Source organism: Saccostrea echinata, unplaced genomic scaffold (assembly GCF_033153115.1).
Source record: "Saccostrea echinata isolate AGI-Se365-2 ecotype Australia unplaced genomic scaffold, CSIRO_AGI_Sech_v1 ptg000016l, whole genome shotgun sequence".
In the NCBI taxonomy this organism is placed as follows: Eukaryota; Metazoa; Mollusca; class Bivalvia; order Ostreida; family Ostreidae; genus Saccostrea; species Saccostrea echinata.
This window is the reverse complement of record NW_026889765.1, coordinates 24430703-24451898: the sequence shown is the minus strand read 5'-3', so window position 1 is coordinate 24451898 and position 21196 is coordinate 24430703. Positions and strand designations below refer to the sequence as shown.

At 31.6% G+C, this 21196-nt stretch overlaps 2 protein-coding genes and 1 pseudogene across 2 annotated transcripts in view; 2 read left to right on the top strand and 1 right to left on the bottom strand.

Annotated features, from left to right (window-relative positions):
- Window positions 1–10598, top strand: part of LOC133188583 (uncharacterized) — a 28966-nt pseudogene extending 18368 nt beyond the window's left edge.
- LOC133188585 (3'-5' exoribonuclease 1-like) overlaps window positions 1–21196 on the bottom strand; it is a 291755-nt gene that overhangs the window by 194896 nt on the left and 75663 nt on the right. The gene's annotated exons all lie outside the window — the stretch shown is intronic.
- Window positions 1–21196, top strand: part of LOC133188582 (uncharacterized) — a 294465-nt gene that overhangs the window by 234944 nt on the left and 38325 nt on the right. The window lies entirely within an intron of this gene.

Below are 21196 nucleotides of genomic sequence, written 5' to 3'. Positions count from 1 at the left end.
TGTCCAAAGTAGAGTAACCTTTTCTGAACCCAGTCTGGCTTTCTTTAATGAGTGTGACATCTTCTGCATAATTCTCTAGCCGATTACTTAAGATTCTCGTAAAAAGTTTACCCAGACAGCTTAAAAGGGTAATCGGGCGATAATTCTCAGGATGGGTTGGGTCACCCTTATTTTTGTAGATTGGTTTCAGAATACCAATTAACCAATTTTCTGGTACAATACCAGTTTCGAAAATAAGATTAAAAAGATTTTCATAAATTGGTAAAAGGTTTGGTAAGGTTGTTCTTATATGCTCATTTAGAATATTATCGAAGCCCGGGGCCTTACTGTTCTTCAAATCATTAACAGACAAGGAGATTTCTTCTCTAGTAATTGGGTAGTCTAGCAGCTCATTACTATTGTTATCATCTACATGTAAATAGTCCATCCAGTTAACCTCATTATATTCAATATTACTAGTTTCATTCATGTCTTTAAAATAACTTAACATTGAGTCTATAACCGCAGAACAACTGGAATGATTTAATTAAACTTGCAGGAAAGCATTATTTGGTCAAGGCATGACTTAAATTTTAAAAATCTCAACAAGAACAAGAACTTCCCTAATGAGCATAGTTGCCATCTAACCTTTTTCCTTCTTTTTTTTGGGGGGTGGGGGTGGGGAGAGGGGGATGTTTACACTTGATTCCTTAAAATGTAACCAGGGCAGGGTTTTATTTCTCAACTTTCAGATTTTTTTTTTTTTTTTTTTGGGGGGGGGGGGGGGGGGTGATAAGGCTCCATTCCAAATGCCAAAAAGCAGGTATTCTCTTCAATTTTAGTTTAAAGTTTAGGTCTTCCTTTTTTCTCTTCCTTTATTATATAAGTAAAGTTATTATCTCATCGAGGCTTCTTGTTAATCATTAACTGTACCAAAATCACTTTGAATTATCTATCTTTAAAAGAAAGTTGTCTCTCGTATGTTTTAAATGTGGGGGATTCGACTGGTCTTATACACCCCTGTTCTTTATTACAGTGTGCTCTAAATTATACTTTCTTTACTCCCTAATGCTAGGAAACAAGCTATCACCAACCTGTAAAATTTTTGACACAGGAGGCCAGGCCCCAGGATTATGAAACATTTTAAGCTCAAGTCAAAGTCTTGGTGTTGTGTTGAATGTATTATAGAAGTCAAACAGTCCAAATTAAAAATATCTATCAATATTGAATGACCAAAATGTTCTTTTCTACAGATTTAGAGATTAAGTTGACAATTAATTAACATTTTACAGATGACTGAAAATTTGACTTGAGTCTTAGTCTGTTTCATGGTCCTGGGGCCTGAGTTCCAATATCAGGTTGGGCTAAAGTGGCCATTGTCTGAAAAACTATGGATACTCAGCTTACCTTTAAGGTCCATGGACCAATTCATGTACACAGGGATTTTTTTTTTAATTCTTCTCTAGAACAGCAGGTTTATGTTAAGTTATACTGATACTGAAGTAACCCAAATTTATTTGGGTTCAGATTTTAAGTTATAACCATTTGGAACTATGTTCAGGATATGAAATGGCGTCAAAAATTTATTGGAGTAAAGAGGGGAAAAGTCTTTCAAAAATCTTATTCTTAAATGTATGAACAGCAGGACAGAGATGACTCAGGTGAGCATTGTAGCTTATGAGGCTCATAGATAATAGCCAGATACACACACCATACCTACTGACAAGTGCTATGAATAAAGATGTTTGTTAATAGATTTGTTATCCTAAATTTTTAGGTAATAAAAGCACAAGAAAATAAAGATATTACATATATAAGAGAGCTACTGGGGACCAAAATTATGGGACGAGTTGGATCAGAGCTTTTTGGCCAGTCGATACGTTCAGTATTCTATCCATATTCTCTTGGGATCCTCTGTCTGGAAACAAAGGTAAGTCTAGAATTTCTCACCACTTACAGAGATGAAAAATATTGTAATAGTAACTAGTAAGCTGAAGTTTTTGAGATAGATCACCATTAATAAAGCTGCATTTTTTAAATACAATATTTTGTTGTCAATATTGAAAAAAATCAATATTTTAAACTTTCAAAGAGTTATCATAGAATAAAAAGTTGGAAATGGAAATATTTAATGTAAAATTTTTATATATAAGCAACCTTAAATCATGGACCTGCAAGCTATACAGGTGAAGAAAGAGCTTAATATATACAATGTAGATTTATTACAAGGTGTGCATTGAGGCTCATTGACGTCTTCTTTCTGTTGTAGTTAGTTTTTGTTTTCCTGAAGATATCAAAAGATCATTCAGCCGGCATACATGAAGGAGAGAGAGGAACACCAGATGATCCAGGAAAGATTATTTACACTCAGCCATTTGACATTCTAAAAGCAGATGACAGGTTGAAAATCGCAGATTTTCTATTCTGGTTAGGATTTGTTCAAGATCACAGAAAATACAAGTTTTTCTGATATATATATTGTAGATATAATTTGAAAACCTACCTTGGATCATCCATTGGTTATTTGTTCAACATCTTATGATAGGAAAAACAGAATGATGTAATGATACGAAGATATATATATATATATATATATATATATATATATATATATATATATATATATATATATATATATATATATATGAGGTGTTATTGAAAAGTGTTAGACTTAATTGAATGAATTCCTAAAATAATGAGCATTTCTCTTGCCATAAACAATTACTTGTATCAAGCATATTTCTTTTTCAATAATTTATAAATGATTTGACAGATGTATTACACAGATGTTCAAGAAAATTATGTGACTCTTGATTTGTCATTTGAAATATTTCTATAAGCAATTATTTAACTCTTATAAATGGTTAAAGCTGAGACCAATTAACACTAGGATGTCATTATATTTGTAAATTATCATGATTTTGCAATAAAATTTAAATCAAAATTTAGATCACTTTTTTTTTTAAATTAGTGTATTAAAAATGCAGTTTGATGTTGTCGTAGCCAATAACTCTAAATAATAATGAAGTTAGGGGAGCCTATCCTAAATCGCTAGTGCCAGCAAACTTAAACAAACTTGTCTAGAAAGATTAATTTACACTACCAGACCTGCTTTGGATGCTGGATTTGACCCAGATTGATTATTGAGCAGTTACGTAATAGGTGCATAGGTCCTCAGCCATCAATGATAACTCTAAGAATAATCATTTAATGAAAAAATCTTAAAATGAAGCTTGTAATTCAAATCGTTTCATGCACATTTTAATTCATGCATCTCAATATTATTCAAGTTTCTTTGAAGTCTAAGAATCTGTATTGTTAGAAGTTGATATTCGCATCCCTTAAAAGTACAAATAAAATAATTACATCTTTAGAGAAATCAAATTTCCTTTTATATGGCCTTAGATATTAATGTTATTAGCCATAGTATGAAATTAGAAGTTCTTGTGTTGTCTTCAAATGATTGCATAAGATTTTTAACTCTTTGTTGAGAAATGGTATTAAAATACCCTATAAGTATACCTTACCGCGCAATAACGCATACGAGTACTAGTACACGTGTAGTACAGGCGGAATTAAAGCAATCCTGTACGAAATGTTCTGCCCGGAATATAGTGGGAATAGAGGCGTACTTTGAGAAGGATTCCGGGCGTCAGTTTGTCTCACTACATATATGGTGTTATGGAAGTTCCGGGCGTAAACCAAGAGGAAACCAAGTGGAATTGATCAGGAATTTGAGGCAAAAAATGCAAATGAGTTATGCCCGGAAAAATAAATGACGCCTGGAAAAAATTACGCCTGGAAACTAAAATGATTCCTGAAGCAGAATTACGCCTGGAAAGTCCTTATTATTACATGTATATAATACTACGTGACCTAAAAACCTATATAGTCAAGAAAGGCAAAATTATGATTTACAATGTTAAAATTGAAAAATTAGCCTTTTGAACTGTAAGAAAACATAATGACAAGTCATTAACATCTTAAATAGTACAAAATATTTTATAATGTATGAAAACTGTTTTATTTCTTTGCATAAGGGACACTGAGACATCACCAGGAGTGTAAAATAATGTCTATAAGAATTTGATAAACTTTTTGAAATTCTTTTATCGCTCCAGGCATGACAATGAATCAAACAAATTACTTAACATCAGTTCATTTACTCAGTACTTTACAATTTGATCTCAGAATGTGTTCAAGGAAACTCGAACAATCTGAAGAGTCAGTAACAATCATTGTACATTCAAATTTACCTAAATAGGTACCAGATATTAATTATCACACCTACCAGCAGATACTGTGTCATCCAGAACAAGTGCCTTAACATTGATATATCTGTATTTCCTATTTCACTCACACTAAACTCCCTCCTTTCTTATGAAATTCAAACTGATCCTCCCATCTGAAATGACCCTTATGTCTAATTGATAATTAAATTGACCAATCAGAGGCTTTTACTCCTCCTGAGAGTTCCAGGCGTAATTTTTGTTTCAATTTTCCTGCTATTTTACACCAGGGAAAATCTGAACTTGCAAATTGACGCCCGGAAAGTAGAAATGACGCCTGGAAGACGCCTCTTCTACTCTGGTGTAACTTTTAAAAAGTCCGTCTCCGTCTCAAGTACGCCCGGAATTAGCCAATTCCTGCTATATTCCACCCATATTCCAGGCGGAATCCGCCTTTAAATTTCATACAGGATGTTATCCACTGAGCTGAAGTGAAAAAAAAATCAAAGAAATGTATGCTTTAAAGATAGGTAATTGAAGGAAAATACTCAAGATCCTAGCTATAAAAGAAAATTAAAATAGTCTTTGAAAAGGCAGGAATTAAAAAGGAAAAAGTGTGGCACTAGGTGATTCGAAAACGCCTCTAAAAAGTATCTGCTTTGTTAATACTAAGCTGTTTTACCAATCGAGCTATTTTGGCTTCGAAAGTAACAGATATAAATGTGACCCAGGTTTTCACAAACAGGATTCCTTATTTTTTGCAGATTTTCCGTAGATTTCGACCCTAGGGCTGGGGTGCCCCTAAAAAAAATCCTATCTAAAATTATTCCTTACATCACAATCTATCAAAATGTCATGATTTTATTTAGAGGTAGGCCTGCACTAAAGGACTTCTAGGCAAAAAATCGTGCAAAAATCAGTGCTTCAAAGGACAAAATGCTGTTTTGGCCAACTTTGGAGGTAAATTTTAAAGTTGTAAATAATAAATTGTAGGTTCAAAATACAAATTTGAAAAATTAAGACATATAATCAACTAGAAATCAACTAATAATCAATGATTTTTCCGGGAAATTGTTTTCTCCTATAGGTCAAATCTTTGATATTCCGAATACATCCTTTTATCTATAAAAACCATGAAGATTATTAAATGAATTGAATATTTTTGGTTCAAGTCTCCAATCTTTATAAACATTCAAATGTCAAAGAAGTCAATATAACACCTATCTATTATTTACTATCAATTATACATGTATTTATCTTTTTTTTTCAAAAATCTAAAATTAAAATATTTCAAAAAGATGTGCCTGACACCATTAAAATGCTAGCGGCGTAGCGCAGTGGTTAACCTGCGCTGCGAAAAAAAAGTAATCTTGTGAGATTTTCATCTTCTGAACAGACTGTGGAATCATCATTGTTTGTTGGGGATCAATGTTTGTGGTTTTCTTGAATACTCATCAAATTAAAATGAAAAATCAATCCCTTGCGGGACCTTTATTGAAAATAAATTTTCCCTTACCTAAAACATGTATTAGGTACATAAAAAAGCAAAACATTATACCGTAACCAAATTCTTTATAGCTCTTTCTCCAATAATTATTCATTGAAAAAAAGTAATTAAAAAAAAAAAAGTCAAAACTATGTAGAATTCCCAAACAGATAATCACCTAGATTTCAGTCTTGACTGAACAAACCCTATAATCCAAATCCTTTGTAACATTTGCTGTTACTTGCACTACCACTCCCTGACATATGTCAAGAAAGTTAATATTCTGTGCTCAAAACTTTTTCATGAACGATCAAAACGCCTACCCCCTTCCAACACCGAGGCAGAGACACATCTACATACACGAGTAGGAAGAGAGAGAGAGAGAGGGTGTGTGTGTGTTAACTTTCTTTCCCCTCATTTTTATTTTATTTTATTTTATTTTTATTTATTTATTTATTTATTTTTTTGACATCTCATAACAAAAACATTGTAATTTAAACATTTCTGTAAACCGCATGCGCTAAATTAAGAAATTGCCTTGAAAATGTGTCCCGCCATGAATATGGCGGGGCATATAGAGTTTGTCGTGTCCATCTTCCGTCCTTCTGTTCTTCCGTCGCACTTTGCGTTTAGCTCAGATTAAAGCTCAGACTCAAAGAAACTATTCAAGATATTTAATCAAACTTCATATGCTGATGCATACTGATGAGAGCTAATCAACTGCATCAACATTTTTTGACCTCAACCTTTCTTTGACCTTGACCTCATATTTCTTAAATTGGTGTTTAGCTCAACTTTATTTTTTTTTTATCAAACTTCATATGCTAATACATATTGATGTTAGCTTTTCAACTGCATCAACATTTTTTTTGACCTTGACCTTTCCTTTGATCTTGACCTCACATTTCTTAAATAAGCATTTAGCTCAGTTTTAAATAAACCATTCAAGATATTTTTTTATCAAACTTCGTATGCTGATACATACTGATGATAGCTATTCAACTGCATCAACATTTTTTGACGTTGACTTTTCCTTTGACATTTACCTCACTTTTTTTAAATTAGTGTTTAGCTCAAATTTAGATAAATCATTCAGGATAGTGTTAAAAAACTTCATATGCTGATATATACTGAAGAAATCTATGCAACTGCATCAACATTTTTTTGACGTTGACTTTTCCTTTGATCTTGACTTCACTTTTCTTTAATTTGAATTTATCATCTATATCAAATTTGTTTTATATTTCATTTTCAATTTCAAAGAAACTATTCAAGATATTCTCATCAAACTTCATACACTAATACAAATTTTAATACAATGGATATTTACAATTTTACAACATCAGAATCCAAACAAAATTTTACTTATAATTAAATTTTTTAATGTAAATAAATAAATAAAATACTGCGGTCTACCAATTTTTTTAATCTTTGCAGTAAATTTCGTTTTCAAATTCAGAAAGTAAAGAAATTTTACATGGAAATACCCCATTGTATCTCTTTGCTATAAATACTGAAATATATCAACCACTCTTAGAAAATGTTTCTTCTATTTAGCATGTAAAATGAAGAATTTATGTTAGTTTCGAAGGCAATCCTAATACTAAGAACTTTTCATCATTTAAGCAAGGTGGACTTGCTTCAAAGGATGGAACATGGAGTACCAGGATTACCTAATGGCTGAATATTTTAAATTAGTACGTTTATACGGACCGGTTTCCATGTCCCACAGTGGATTTGAATCCGAGACGTAAGGATCAGCCCTTTATTCCCAGACTCTAGAATAGACGCTCTAACTACAATTATTGTTATTATTTCTAGATACTTTGAAAATTTAGTTTTTATGAGGCAAAACGATGTTTTTACAGAATAAGGATCTTTATCAAATAAGTTTTATATTTTCGATATTCATGCAATTGACAAAAAAATAATCTAAGATCTCAGCCTTTCTTTCTAGGTATTCCATATAAAATGACTTGAGTTACAATGATAATTGTTTTTTTAATTAATCATATATATATTTTTTTTTACTCTAAGAATAATTATAAGACAAGCAACATATCAGGTCAAATTCTGTGATAAAAGTATTCTTGGATCAAAGTTGTAACATTCCAGTTATCATTGATTTCAGAACCAAACTTTAATTTGGAGTGCAGATTATTGTCAGTATTTAACATTGTCGTTTTTAGTGTCATGTTCTCTTTATTTAATGAACAAAGTAATTGTTCATTCAAATAATAATGGTAAAAGTAAGTGAATTTTCCTGGACATTCAACAATATCTTCAATTATGGCAGCTATGGTTGATTAAGATTCACTGTAATTGAAATATGCCTTTTAGATAATAATAATTCCATTGCAATGTGCATTGGTAACGATCCTCTAATAAAACATGTCCGAAATAGCTGTATCTCACTTCCATTCTCACTAGGTAATAATAAGTGAATTTCTCTGTGCATTCTATGATTATAATTCTTCATTTATGGCAGCTATGGAAGTAAATTAAATTTTCCATTTAGCAATATCTAGATTGAACCACCAAACATATTTGAATAATTGATTTATTAAATGAATTATGACCGGTTTTTTTAAAATATTAAAATATGCATTGTCGTGTTTCTAATGCATTAGGGATTTTCATGTGAAAATGATTGCAAGAAAGTCTTGAATCATTGCATAAGATACTACAATATGTTTCCAAATTTAAGGGGGATAACGTGCAACTCTGACGACATCACATAGGTGTCAAGTTACATTTTAATTTTCTCTTTTACGTGTTTCACTGTCAGGTGATAATACCAAATATCATCATTATAAACATGACATTTGATAAACAATGTAATTGTAAGTACATTGACAAAAATTATTTTTCTTAAACGTACGGAAACAATCATAGCCAAGGTAAGATTTAAGGTTCATCGATAATATGATAGGAAAAATAACTCTTAATCACAGAAATGTCTATTATTCCTTTATAAATTTGTTAAGTTGAAATGTCTTTTTGCCCCAAAAGCTATGCTATAAATGTTTTTATTATACATGTACTTAAAAAATGGAAATGGAATTCTTTTGGAAAATCGTGAAAGTTAAAGAAACATTTCGTATGACTGAGCAAAGGGTTTATTAAGGTAATATTCCCAAATATTTTCATACCAACATCCTATCAAGCGAAAAAAAAATCTAGACTACGCATGCTATAAACGTACATTATCATGTTGACATGTTGAGTTGTCTTCTATTTTACTTGGTGTTTTCACATTTTTTTCTCAGATGATGATGCTTTATCTTGTCCTGATTAATTAACTTATTCACATGACGCATGGGGATCAGATGCAGACCGGAAGTTGTAAAGACATGTTACAAGGCTATCTAACAGGACAACTGTCGTCTGCTTTGGGGGCATATCAAGTAGAAGCTTTAAAGCGGGAATTCAAAAGCTTCACTGACGTCATTGAGGCATCAATGAAAAAGTTCAAGGAGATAGTGAATGCTAGCATACAGAAAGGAGGTAAGACTCAACCGCACATGGACAATGTAGTATTCATAAAATTCCTTGTATCTAAAAAAAATGGAATTGTTCTTTGGTAGGTATTGGAAACAGAGACATTGTATATACAAGATGGGGAAAGAAAACTGGTCCTTCAAACGCGAATTTAGTCTATTCAGGTAAATAAATTCTACATTTTGAACTCCATTAATAAAAAAAAGTACTTTCTGTGAAATGTTTGTAGATTATAAATTTTTCACTACAACTGCAGAAGACAAATAAATAATTAAATAAATAAATTTTAAACACCATCTAATGTTTGAGAACATTTTACAGTTTTCGTAAGAGGATCATATTATGGTCATAAAGGAGCAGTGGGGATCCTCTTTGTTTACCGAAGGATCCAGAATTGGGGATGTACACAGATGGAAATGATGGAGATAAGGTTTATGTTTATGGAGCAGAGTACGAAACGGCGACCTTTAAGGGTTATTTTACTTCATTGCATGAACATGATGTACCCTGTGCTGTGTGCCTTGTACAAAACAGATCCATTGTAAAAATATTCCCAGGTGAGAAAAAAACAACAAACAGAATAGTAAACTTTTGAGTTTATATGTGAATTTCACATTAATTGATTGTGAGAAACATGTATAAAATATAAGCAGAGTATATTCTTTAAAAGTAATGAATTTTCTAATGGTTATTTAGCATATAATTTAAGACCCCTTTCGCCCTACTTATAGAACAATAAATCAAGAGGTTTGCTGCCCAATGGCATTTTGTAATAGAAATTAATTGTTATTAATAATAGCGAAAACACAATGAAGGCTCTGTTACCAAGAATGGTATATACTAAATCATGGCCTAGCTTAGTCCTTCGACAAAGGAAAGTTTAAATATTACTTGCTACTCCTTCGTGATATTCGCCTAAGCATATTGGAATATTCAACTTTGACTCATTTCTTGAATAAAAAAAAAATAGTTTTAATGTCAATGCTTCATTTAATAGTTTTAATGTCAATGCTTCAAAATTCTTTGAATATCTAAATTTTGACCCTTTGTGTTCCCAAAATATTTTGGAATTATTTTTAATGCCTATTCTGTCTTTTTTTCAATCTGATGATTGAATGTAATTATCACATTTTATTTTATGCTATGTTTATATTTAAGCAAGAAAAACCTGTTATGAAGGCTGGGCACTTGAGCACCAGGGATACCTAATGGCTGGATATTATGGTCAAGCAGCTGGAACAACATACACATGTGTAGACAAGAATCCAGACACCGTGCATGGCGGCCATGCTAATAGAAATGGCTACCTTTTTTATTTTGTAGAAGCAATGTGTGGTTCACTAAAATGTCCACCATATCTTCAAGGAAGAGAGATACTTTGTGCTATCTGTTCCAAAAAGTAAGGAATAAAATACAATGATATATTTACATTCGCAGCGTTTTTCTACAAAACAAACTATGGAATATATTTGAATGCCATTTTGCATACTCACGCGTAAAAATAAACACGGAGAAATTCTCGCTATTTGCTACACTCAGAGACGTTATCAAAAATATAACGATGTAGGTCAACGAGAAATTCAAGTAAGAGTGTGTTTTTGCTGCTTTTAAATATGTAAAATATAATATATAAGGAATGTTTTAGGTTTATTGTGAATTATTGGTGTTTAAATCACACAGACTTGCACATAGGCGTATCTTTCGTCAAGCGCGTTAGCCTACTTACAGTAACGAGCCAGGTCTTTGTGATTAACACACCATAACTCACACGAATTTCTAAAACATTCCTTAAATTAAACATGTACGTGACCATTATAATTTTTAATGTTAGTTGACCAACATTTATTAAAATACTGCTTGTTTCCATTTTTATATTTAAAAAAACTATGTTATGTTTATAGCAAAAAGGCTAGTTTCATATAATTGTCTTTAGAGTTACAAATGAATTGCTTCCCAGTGTACATGTGCAATTTCAAACATTAACAGAGGATAAAATACTTCCACAGCATATCAGAAAGTTTCTTCTGTAAAGAGTCCATACACTGGAAAACAGGCTTCCTGAATTGGAGACTTCTTATTTTTACAGAAAATGATTATAGTTGCGTAGATTCATCAAAATACTGAGAGATGACACACTCTTCGATCCAAAATATTAAACATGCTTCATGAACTTAGGTAAATTAAGAATCAGTTACATCAATATACATATATTTATTATAACGTACACTTACTACTTGTATATTGTGTTCCACTTGGAATATTAAAAGAATGAAATAATTCTATTAAAAAACAAACAAAAAAATGTGAACACGGGCATGATCACGTTTCCCAATGGCATAGTATATAACCCATAGTATATTACAGTGCACTCTGTCTCTGAACTTCCAAATTATTACGTCATGGAGGAAAACGACATCAAGTAACTGCAACTTTGAACTGTCATCACGGGATACGTTACACCTTAATTCAAACTGCGCGTAAAAAGAATGTTTTTTGCAAAATTCATGTTATTTAACTGTAGCAGTAAATATGATGGTGCCGTTAAACAACCGAATATTTGAAAAAATACGTTTGCGTGTTCATTAGGATAATAAAAAAAATAAAATAATAAAAAGAAATATTTTTGAAATGTAGAGTGTACGATGTCCGTGGTTAGAGGTAAAAATTTTTATAGACATATAACATGTAATTAATAAAGATTGATCTTTTGTCGAAAGAGGAGTTCGTTCTCTAAATGAAACTTTAATATGGTTAATGGTTTTGTTTTAATATAGATAACGATATATGTGTCGATCAGTTGAAATTAGTATGAAACATGTCGTATTCTATGACTTTTCCCAAGCACATGTCAGGTACACTGGATACGATGTCGGGTAAGTTCTCTATATAACACAAATTTAAAAATAAGCTTGTTATATAAATCACGTGCCGATGTAATTTCTGCGTGCAACACTTGATAAAAAATTTAAATTGACCGTCATGTGATCAACAAAGTCATGACGTGATATCATGTCCACAACGAATGTGCAAAAATATTGTCGAGTGAATACTCTCCATGATTTGACTGTTCTTTCATACATGACATATAAAAATCAAAAGGAAACTCCAATATAAGGATATATTTTGCTTGGTTTTGTTTAAAGCCCTTCACCATATACCGGTGAAGGGCTTCCAATTTAGACCTTTACTCAGCACTCAGTGTCATTGAGCAAAGAGGGATCTTTATCGTGCCAACGCCTGCCGGGACATGGGACCTCGGTTTTCAACGTTTCATCCGAAGGACCTGCAACTTTCACTTCAATGTGCCGAGCGCTTGACAAAGGAACAGTGGCTACCTATTTTTTTTCATCGACCTTGGTCAATCGTGGTCGGGGTTTGGAACCACGACCTTCCGATCACGGAGCGAGCACTCTACCTACTGAGCTTGGCTGGGTAGAAGAGATTTTACCGGCGTGATTTTTACATTAATATTCTGGGCGTCGTTCGACTGGTTTAGATTTTCCTGGCGTGAAAAACACAGGAAAATTGAAATAGTACTTATGCCTGGAACTTAAAAGAGGAGTAAAATTCTGTGACTGGTCGAATTGATTATGAATTAAGAGTCATTTTAATTATGAGGTTTGAAATCAGGAAGGAACGAGATCAGTGTGAGTGAAATAGGAAAAAAACAGATGTTAATTAAGTGTGTTAAGGCTTTAACACTTATGCCCTATATGATACAATATGTGCTGGTTGGTGTGATGATTGATTTATACCTATCTGGGTAAAATTGAATGTACAATTAAATTGTTTTCATCCTCTGAGATATTTCGATCAGAATTGCATTAAATACTTCAGCTGTACAACACTGTCATGTACTAAGTAAACTTTATTAAATATATATTAAACATTCCAGAAAGTTTATCGAATTCTGTGAACATAATATTTTAATCTCATGAAGGTGTTTAAGACTTCCCAAGGTGCAAAAAATGAAGCAGCTATAATTACAAGAGGCCCAAGGGCCTAGAAATCTCCTCTGATAAATTCATATCAGTGTAACTGCAACATAATCCTGAAATGACAATATTGGAGTGCATCAACTGACAAGGTTAACTGATTCCGAGCCTCCAGCATTTGAAATATCATTATTTTATAAACATTTATACAGCTGCATATCCTGAAAAAGTTCAGCAATATCTAGAAAAAGAGACCTACATTTTGATCAAAATATCCCGAGGACATAGGATGCATCAATCAATTACTGACAAAGTTGGGTGATCTTAAGTTTCTTAGTATCAAATTTTTAAAGATTTGACAATTAATAATGATAAAATTTAAGAAGAACATATAGGTCACTGTGACGAAGATGTATCAATTTATAAGGTTTGTTGTAATCGACTCATCAAGTCATAGTGTTCAGAATATATTGCTTAAAAAAATTAATTCATTCTGAAAGTAGGTCGAGGTTACTTCTTACCTGACAACCTGGGACTCGATAGATTTGATGATTCTAAGCCTCCTAATTTAAAAATATCAAATAAAATGGTTTGAAACAGAATAACCCTAGATTTAAGAATGTATGTCACTGTAACATTTTTTTCCTTACCTCGAGGCTTACTGTACATAGGCATCATCTTGCTAAGTTTGATTATTCTTAGCCTCATCGTGTCCAAGATAAGCATTTGAAACAGTTAAAAAACTTTAACTTATTTTTATTCGAGAGAACTTTATTTTTGCACAATTATCCGAGACGATCTCTTACATTTGTATTCTTTAGTATTATTCTAGTTTTGTAATGATTATATACAGCACAACCAATTTCATTAAAATTTTGTCACACTTATAATTAGGAAAAAAACTATCTAGTGAAAGTAAGTTATCGCAAAAATATTGTGAACTACAGTATCTGCAAAATTCAATAGATGGGACAATGTGGCCTACTTTGGGTAAATGTTACTTGAGGAATTAAGATGCATCAACTGACACGTAGGTGATCAAAGTCCTCAACGTGTGCAAAATATCTAGATAGTTTTATTAAAATATTATTTTAGCGCAGGTAGGTTAAGGCTTCCCGTAGAATATGACAGCGCACTCTGTGCCTTCGCATCTCTGAACTACCAAAATATGACGTCATAATGGAAAATGACGTCAGGTCACTGCAAACTTGAGGTGTTATGACGGGGAGAGTGTCATGAACTTCACACTTTATTTCAAACTACATGTAAAATGCTAGATAGCTATTGCAAATTTCACGGGTCGTTAAAGGTTTTTTAAGTCTTATATGTACTAATGTTTTAAAAGTAAACCGCTTACCTACCCTTGATTGAAATTCATCATGTTCAAAATGCTTATGGAAAATATACTTTTGAAATGTACTCTGTTTTATACCCGTGGTTGGAGGTAGAATTTATTTTGTGTGTATAAAAGAGTCTGGCGCAGGTGATTAATGAGGATTAATCTGAGAATTTTTGTGGAAATCTGTAAGAAGAGGTTGTTCTCTAACTGAATCTTGTTTGGGAAAAATGTGTGTTGGCTTTGTTTTAATACAGATTACGATTTTGTGTGGAAAATACCCTCGAATTTGTAGGTAAGTTGAATTTCTCAGGAGATATTTTGTACCCAAGTAATACTATGACTTTTCCCAAGCACATTTCGGATATACAAGGATACGATGGGTTTATTTATATAACAAAATGTTAATAATTATTGTGTTAATCAGCTGCGCCGAAGCGATTTATATGAAACACTTCAAAAAATTATAAATGACCGTCACGTGATCAACAAAGTCATGTGATATCATAACAAATATGCTAATATATAGCCGAGGAAACCCTTTATATAAACTGGAAGTACTAAAGTTCAATACTTATAAATTAAAACCAAAACCGACCTCGCAATGACATATTATGTTTTGAGCGCATTTTAAAGCTTCGGGAAGCCTTAACATAGCTGCGAGGTCGAGATTGAAATAATCGTGAGTCCATGCTTAAAGATATATACACTATAATTTGCGTCAGTTAAAAATAAAGTTGGAAATTTATTTATTTTGTTTACCAAATAAAGTTATGAAAATATTGTAAATTACACAATTGGAAATGAACGCATTATAAAGATCTCAAACTATAATTATTTATTATCCTACTAGGAGAGTAATGCCTCTATTTAAATTCATGCATCATGTGACACCGTCTCTACTTTTAGATTGATAAACAAAAATGGCGTCAAGAAAACGAGGTAGGCCGTTTGGTACACAAAATAACTTTTAACATCCCAGCTAGCACAAAAACATTTTTAAAATGTTTTAAAAACATTATCAAAATGTTACAAAAACATTTTTAAAAATGTTTTAATCACGTGATTTTGTATGGTTTTTTAAACGTTTTAAAAACATTTTAGCACAATGTTTCAGCAAATGTTATCAGAACATTTTATTAAAATGTTACGAAAACATTTTTAAAAAATGTTGTAATCACGTGATTTTGTATGTTTTTTTTTAAACGTTTTTAAAACATTTTAGCAAAATGTTTCAGCAAATGTCATCAGAACATTTTCCTTAAATGTTACTAAAACATTTTTGAAAATGTTTTATTCACGTGATTTTGTATGGTTTTCAAAACGTTTTTGAAACATTTTACCCAAATGTTGCAATGACATCTCTTTCCTGAAATGTCACTTAATTTTCATTAAATGATATCAATATCATTTTGTATGATTTTAAAAGCGCTTTTCATACATTTCATCTTAATTATAACTCTCAAAGAATTAATCACAACTGAGTGAATTCACTTTTTACAAATTTTAATACAACTCCTTATTGAATATGAGAAACATTTTTTAGTTCCATTTCCGGTACAAGTTCTGAGTTACTGTATTCTGTTTTAACCCAACAGGTATTTTTAAAGGAAAAAATTCCATTCTCTGAATTTAAAAACAACAGAATCACATAAATCCTTCCCACTAAAAAGAATAAACAGGCCTAGATCACTGTTATCATTTACGATCCCGCAAAAAGCATGTATCTACATGTACATGTATAGGTTCCACAGAGCGGCGGATCTACTATGTAAATGGAATCGCACACATTTGATAAACTTTACAAGGAGTCTGTCCTCGGAAAGAATTGAACAAGACGCTCGATCTTTTCTGTAAAGCAGAACCTGTAAACATAGAGATAATAGTGTTTAAGTCATCCGTCTACATCAGATCTTTAAATAATGAAAATAATATACAATAACATTTATTTAAATCACAAAATCACATGAAATTTTCCCATTTGCATTAATGAAAAGAATTAGAGTTATTGCATGTTCATAACTGAAACACAAAAATATTAATGAAGAGAAATGATATTTACGTACCAAAAAAACAAAAAACAAACAAACCTTAATCAGCTAGAGGCGGTTCTTTCAAATGTGGCAATTCGAATGAAATTCAAGTCTGTTGATGGAACTGTCATCTAACTGCAATATGATTTCATGTTTCAGTAAAAAGATATTTTGAGTTATGATCAACATAAGACAAGGAGGAATATTTATTGTTGCCTAAAGTATTCAATTCAAATACATAATAGCTTTGTTATTGCTACACATATGTATACAAAAATACAATGAAAAGTCACTTTTAAAAATAATCTTTTGAAATTTCTGATGAAATTATACTCACAAAGCAGGTTTTAATAATCCAGCGCTAATTCTTCTGGCTTATATGATGCAAAAATCTTGTTTGAAAATCAGCAACAAGAAAACGCGCACAGCCTGTTTACCAGAATTCAAATTTTGGCCCAGATAAGCTGCAAACCACTAAACACACTCTAACGCGCTGCCCAGCAGGAGAATTGCATAACAAGGTTATCATGACACTGAAACTGACCAGTGAGGCCACTCCTAATCTGCTGCATTGGCGTACAAGAAATATGATGCAAACAGAGGAGATCGTCGAAAATCAGGCTGTGTTAATTATTGTAATCAGTTTGCTTATTATTTTGTTTTCTTTTTTAAATTAAAGTATCTTTAGTTTATTCAGTGAACTTTGTATTCATTTGATTACATATCTGTCAACTCAATAAGAATTTTTGAAAACAGGAATAATGTTTTCGGAACATTTTTTAAAAACAATTTTTCATTTAATCTTAATCCTCTTTGGATTTTCTATATTTTTTTTTCAGAAAAATTGGGTTAGTCATGAATATTTTAAAAACATTTTGAAAAAAATATTGCATCAGTGCTAAATAAAATGTTTAAGTCTTTAAAAGGACAAACGTTGTAGTCAATGTTCTTAAAACATTTTTACAACATACTTTGAAAATAAACAAATGCATTAATATTAATGATATAAATGTTTTAAAAATATTTTGAAAATGTTTCTATAGAATGTTGCATAAATTACAATTAAAATGTTTCAGTTGTCGGAGGAGAAAACATTTTGTTCAATGTTTTAAAAAACATTTTCACGACCAACACTGAAACATTTAAATATTAAACTATAAGCAATATTAAGAATGTTTTAAACACATTCTGACAACGTTCCTTCGAAATGTTTTAAAAACGTAACACTACTATGTTTCATGTATATGGAAGAGGAATGTTTTATTCAATGTTTTAAAAACATTTTTATAACGTAATATGAAACTGTTTAATATATGCAAACAAGACATACATTTGGAATCATTTTAAAAACGTTTCAAAAACATTTTCTAGAGATGTTCCTTAAAGATTTTACTTTAACCTTCTTGAAAACATTTTAAAAATATTTTTAAAATGTTATAATGGGAAAGAAAAATGTTTTTAAAACATTTTAAAAATGTTTACTCTGAAATGTTTTGAAAAAAACTTTTTATAACTGCAATAAAATGTTTTGAAAATGTTTTGTGCTACCTGGGATGGATGGCATACGTTTTATGCTTAAAGATACTTATCTTTGAAAACAAGCAGTATTAACCATCTACTCTGTAATGACAGATATTAACTTTTATTCAAAATCGTTTATTCAAAATCGTAGTCAAAATTTTAAAAACCAGGTGAGGGACCAAAATAATACCAAGGTTCAATTACTACATTACTACATTATTTTTATAAGCATTTATATAGTATATATCCTGAAAAAAAAAATCAGCAATTCATTAAACACCCATTATAATCATGGCATTAAGCAAGGCGCCCAAAATCACAGTATAGGGCTGGCTGACTTAGGATAAGGAATATTTTCCGAAGAATCGATCAATTCAACCAAGGTTTGGGATGTGGTCAATGCTATGGATGATTTACATGACACCAATCACACCACAAATCCCAAGCTCAAGAGTGAGTTTATTTTAAAATGAGGTGTGACTCTTACAATTTACAAAGGCTCGTGCCATAGGTTAAATTGCCCATATGTTCACAGAGAAATGAAATGTAACAACATTCACCCATCCAACAACGGCCTAGCAAATGCAACATCAATGCTTGACCGTACATACCAGCCATTTTGTTTTCTCGTCCTCCAAAAAATCAAACCCAAAAGCCAGACACTGCTATCCCAACAAAGTTCAATTGATAAGTTGAACAACAAACACCAATAAAGCTTATTTACTCTCAGAACATTTCTGCGAAAGTTTTAGATTTTGATTTTAAATAGTCAGGTTTATTATTTTTATTTAGGGTCCAAAACTCCGGTTTTCTTTCCAAGAACTTGTCGTTGTCAACTTATTTTCATGAGGTTATTTTGCAGCCTAAGATGAGTAAATTAGGGTCGCATGGAAGGTCAGATTTTACATCAACAACCCAAGAATGTCTTATCTTCATATATTCCGAATAGGCGTACCCAAAATGAAATATATGGAGATAACGAACAGTATTCAAGCTCAAAAGTCCAACCAATACAAATAAGGAGCAGAACAAACACGGACCTCTTAAACATCAGAGGTGCGATCAGGTGCAATGAAGGAGTGAGCACCTCCTGCTGACCGGTCACACCCGCCGTGTGCTCCTTGACATGATCATGAAAAACGGGGGGAAAATCCGTAGAAAATTACGTGCGTAAACAAGGCTAACGCGCGGTATTCAATTTGTCAGCATGGCCAGGTGTGTTATAGGAACGACGACATCCAGAAATAAGAATTCAATGCTTAAAAATTATTCTGAAAAGAAAAAAATGTATAGAGCTGGACAATTGAATATTCCTTCAATTTTTTTAAATACAAAATTCAACGTTTGTTGCAGATATAATTAGACTGATCGTGTATAATTAAATATGTTAAAATAGAAAAGTATAATAGTGTTATGTATTCGCATTTACTTTAATTATATTTTTACCGGATGTTTCATAAGAAGTAGAACTGATTTCTTCTGATATAAGAAAATTATCTAGTTTATGAATAAGTAATATACCACTCAACTGTATTCTATTGTATTTCTATGCTTTAAATATTGTATATATAAAAGAACTTTCACAAAACAAGTTTTAGGTTCTTGTCCGCTTCTCATCAGATGCTTGTAATTATTTCTTTTTTTAAATGCTTTGGTTTTTAAAACAAATCTTAATGAGGTGATTGTAATATTTTATTTAAGTAAGAAAAACTTGTTACAAAGGCTGGAACCTTGAGTACCATGGTTACCTAATGGCTGGATATTATGGTCAGGCAGCTGGTACTGCATACAAATTTGTAGACAAGAATCCAGACACCTTACATGGCGACCATGCTAATAAAGATGGCTATCTATTTTATTTTTATAGAAGCTAATTGTGGTTCATTAAAATGTCCACCATATGTTCAGGGAAGAGAACTAGTTTGTGCTGTCTGTACACAAAAGTTAGGAATAAAATGTATTGCTGATCTTACCTGACTTGTTTAATTCATAATGTCAATTGACCAACATTTATTTAGAAAATGCTTATTTCCATATATATGTAAAAAAAAAAAACTGGGTTCTATTTATACGTAAAAAGAGCTAGGTTTTATTTATACATCTTTAAACCTTCAAATAAATTGTTATCCATTGTGAGCTTAAAGGAATAAACGCTCACTTCTCATGGGCACTTGGTCCCATCTCTTGAATTTTCGGGCTCCGTGTTTTATGTCTTGTTCACAGATTTATATTGTTTATAGGTTCTTAGATCGATCGCTGTTCGTTATCTTCACTTTTCTATCAAAAAGCTTTTATGGTAATTAATAGTAGACTAATTACTAACTATCATAATTGGTCAGAACAATTATTAAGATATTCTGAACGAAGGATATTAACATAGGTTTTCAAAAATTATTCTGAATTTGTATGAAACGAAGCTAAAACTAGTCCACAACAGTAAATATTGATAAAGAGAGCCTTCTCATTATGTGTTCATGTACAAATGGGGAATTAATTAATCAATATTCTGACAATGGGATTACGAATGAAACTTAGATGGGAAAGCAGTGAACGCATTGCAAAATTATAGTGAAAATCATAGTATTTACTTTCTTTCTACCGGATAGCAATTATTATCCAACAAGGTCATCATTTGATTACCAGGTTTTATGTAACCTGATGAGAGGCGTTTTGTTCATAAAATTTTATTTCCAGCATTCATTAAGACAAGAAATTTTTACTTCATATATTTTCAATTACATTGGGATGAATTGGTTGTTTTCTTTTTTTAAATGATAAGTTTTCTAACAAATGAAGAAAACTAATTAAAAAAAAATCCATACTTGTTAAAGGCATTGCTAAAACTAAGAATACAAACGGTCTCTAATAAATACAATCACCCATATTTTTTCTTTATAAAAAATATTCTTTTTTGTGTACTGTGATATGGAACACAAATTACAGAGAGGTTACTCATCAGCGAGGTATATGAAAGCTGTTTCTGCAGCATTGTCTGGATAAGCCACCTCCACACAACCCCTTTGTGTACTCTCCTCTGCAAATTACGGTGTTTATATCCTGACATACGCCTTTTCGCAGACAAAGATAATCTTGCCCTGTACGAAAATTTTATAAAACATTATTTTTTGCTATTTATCGTTAATGCTCTACTTAAGATCTTTTACAAGGATTTTTGA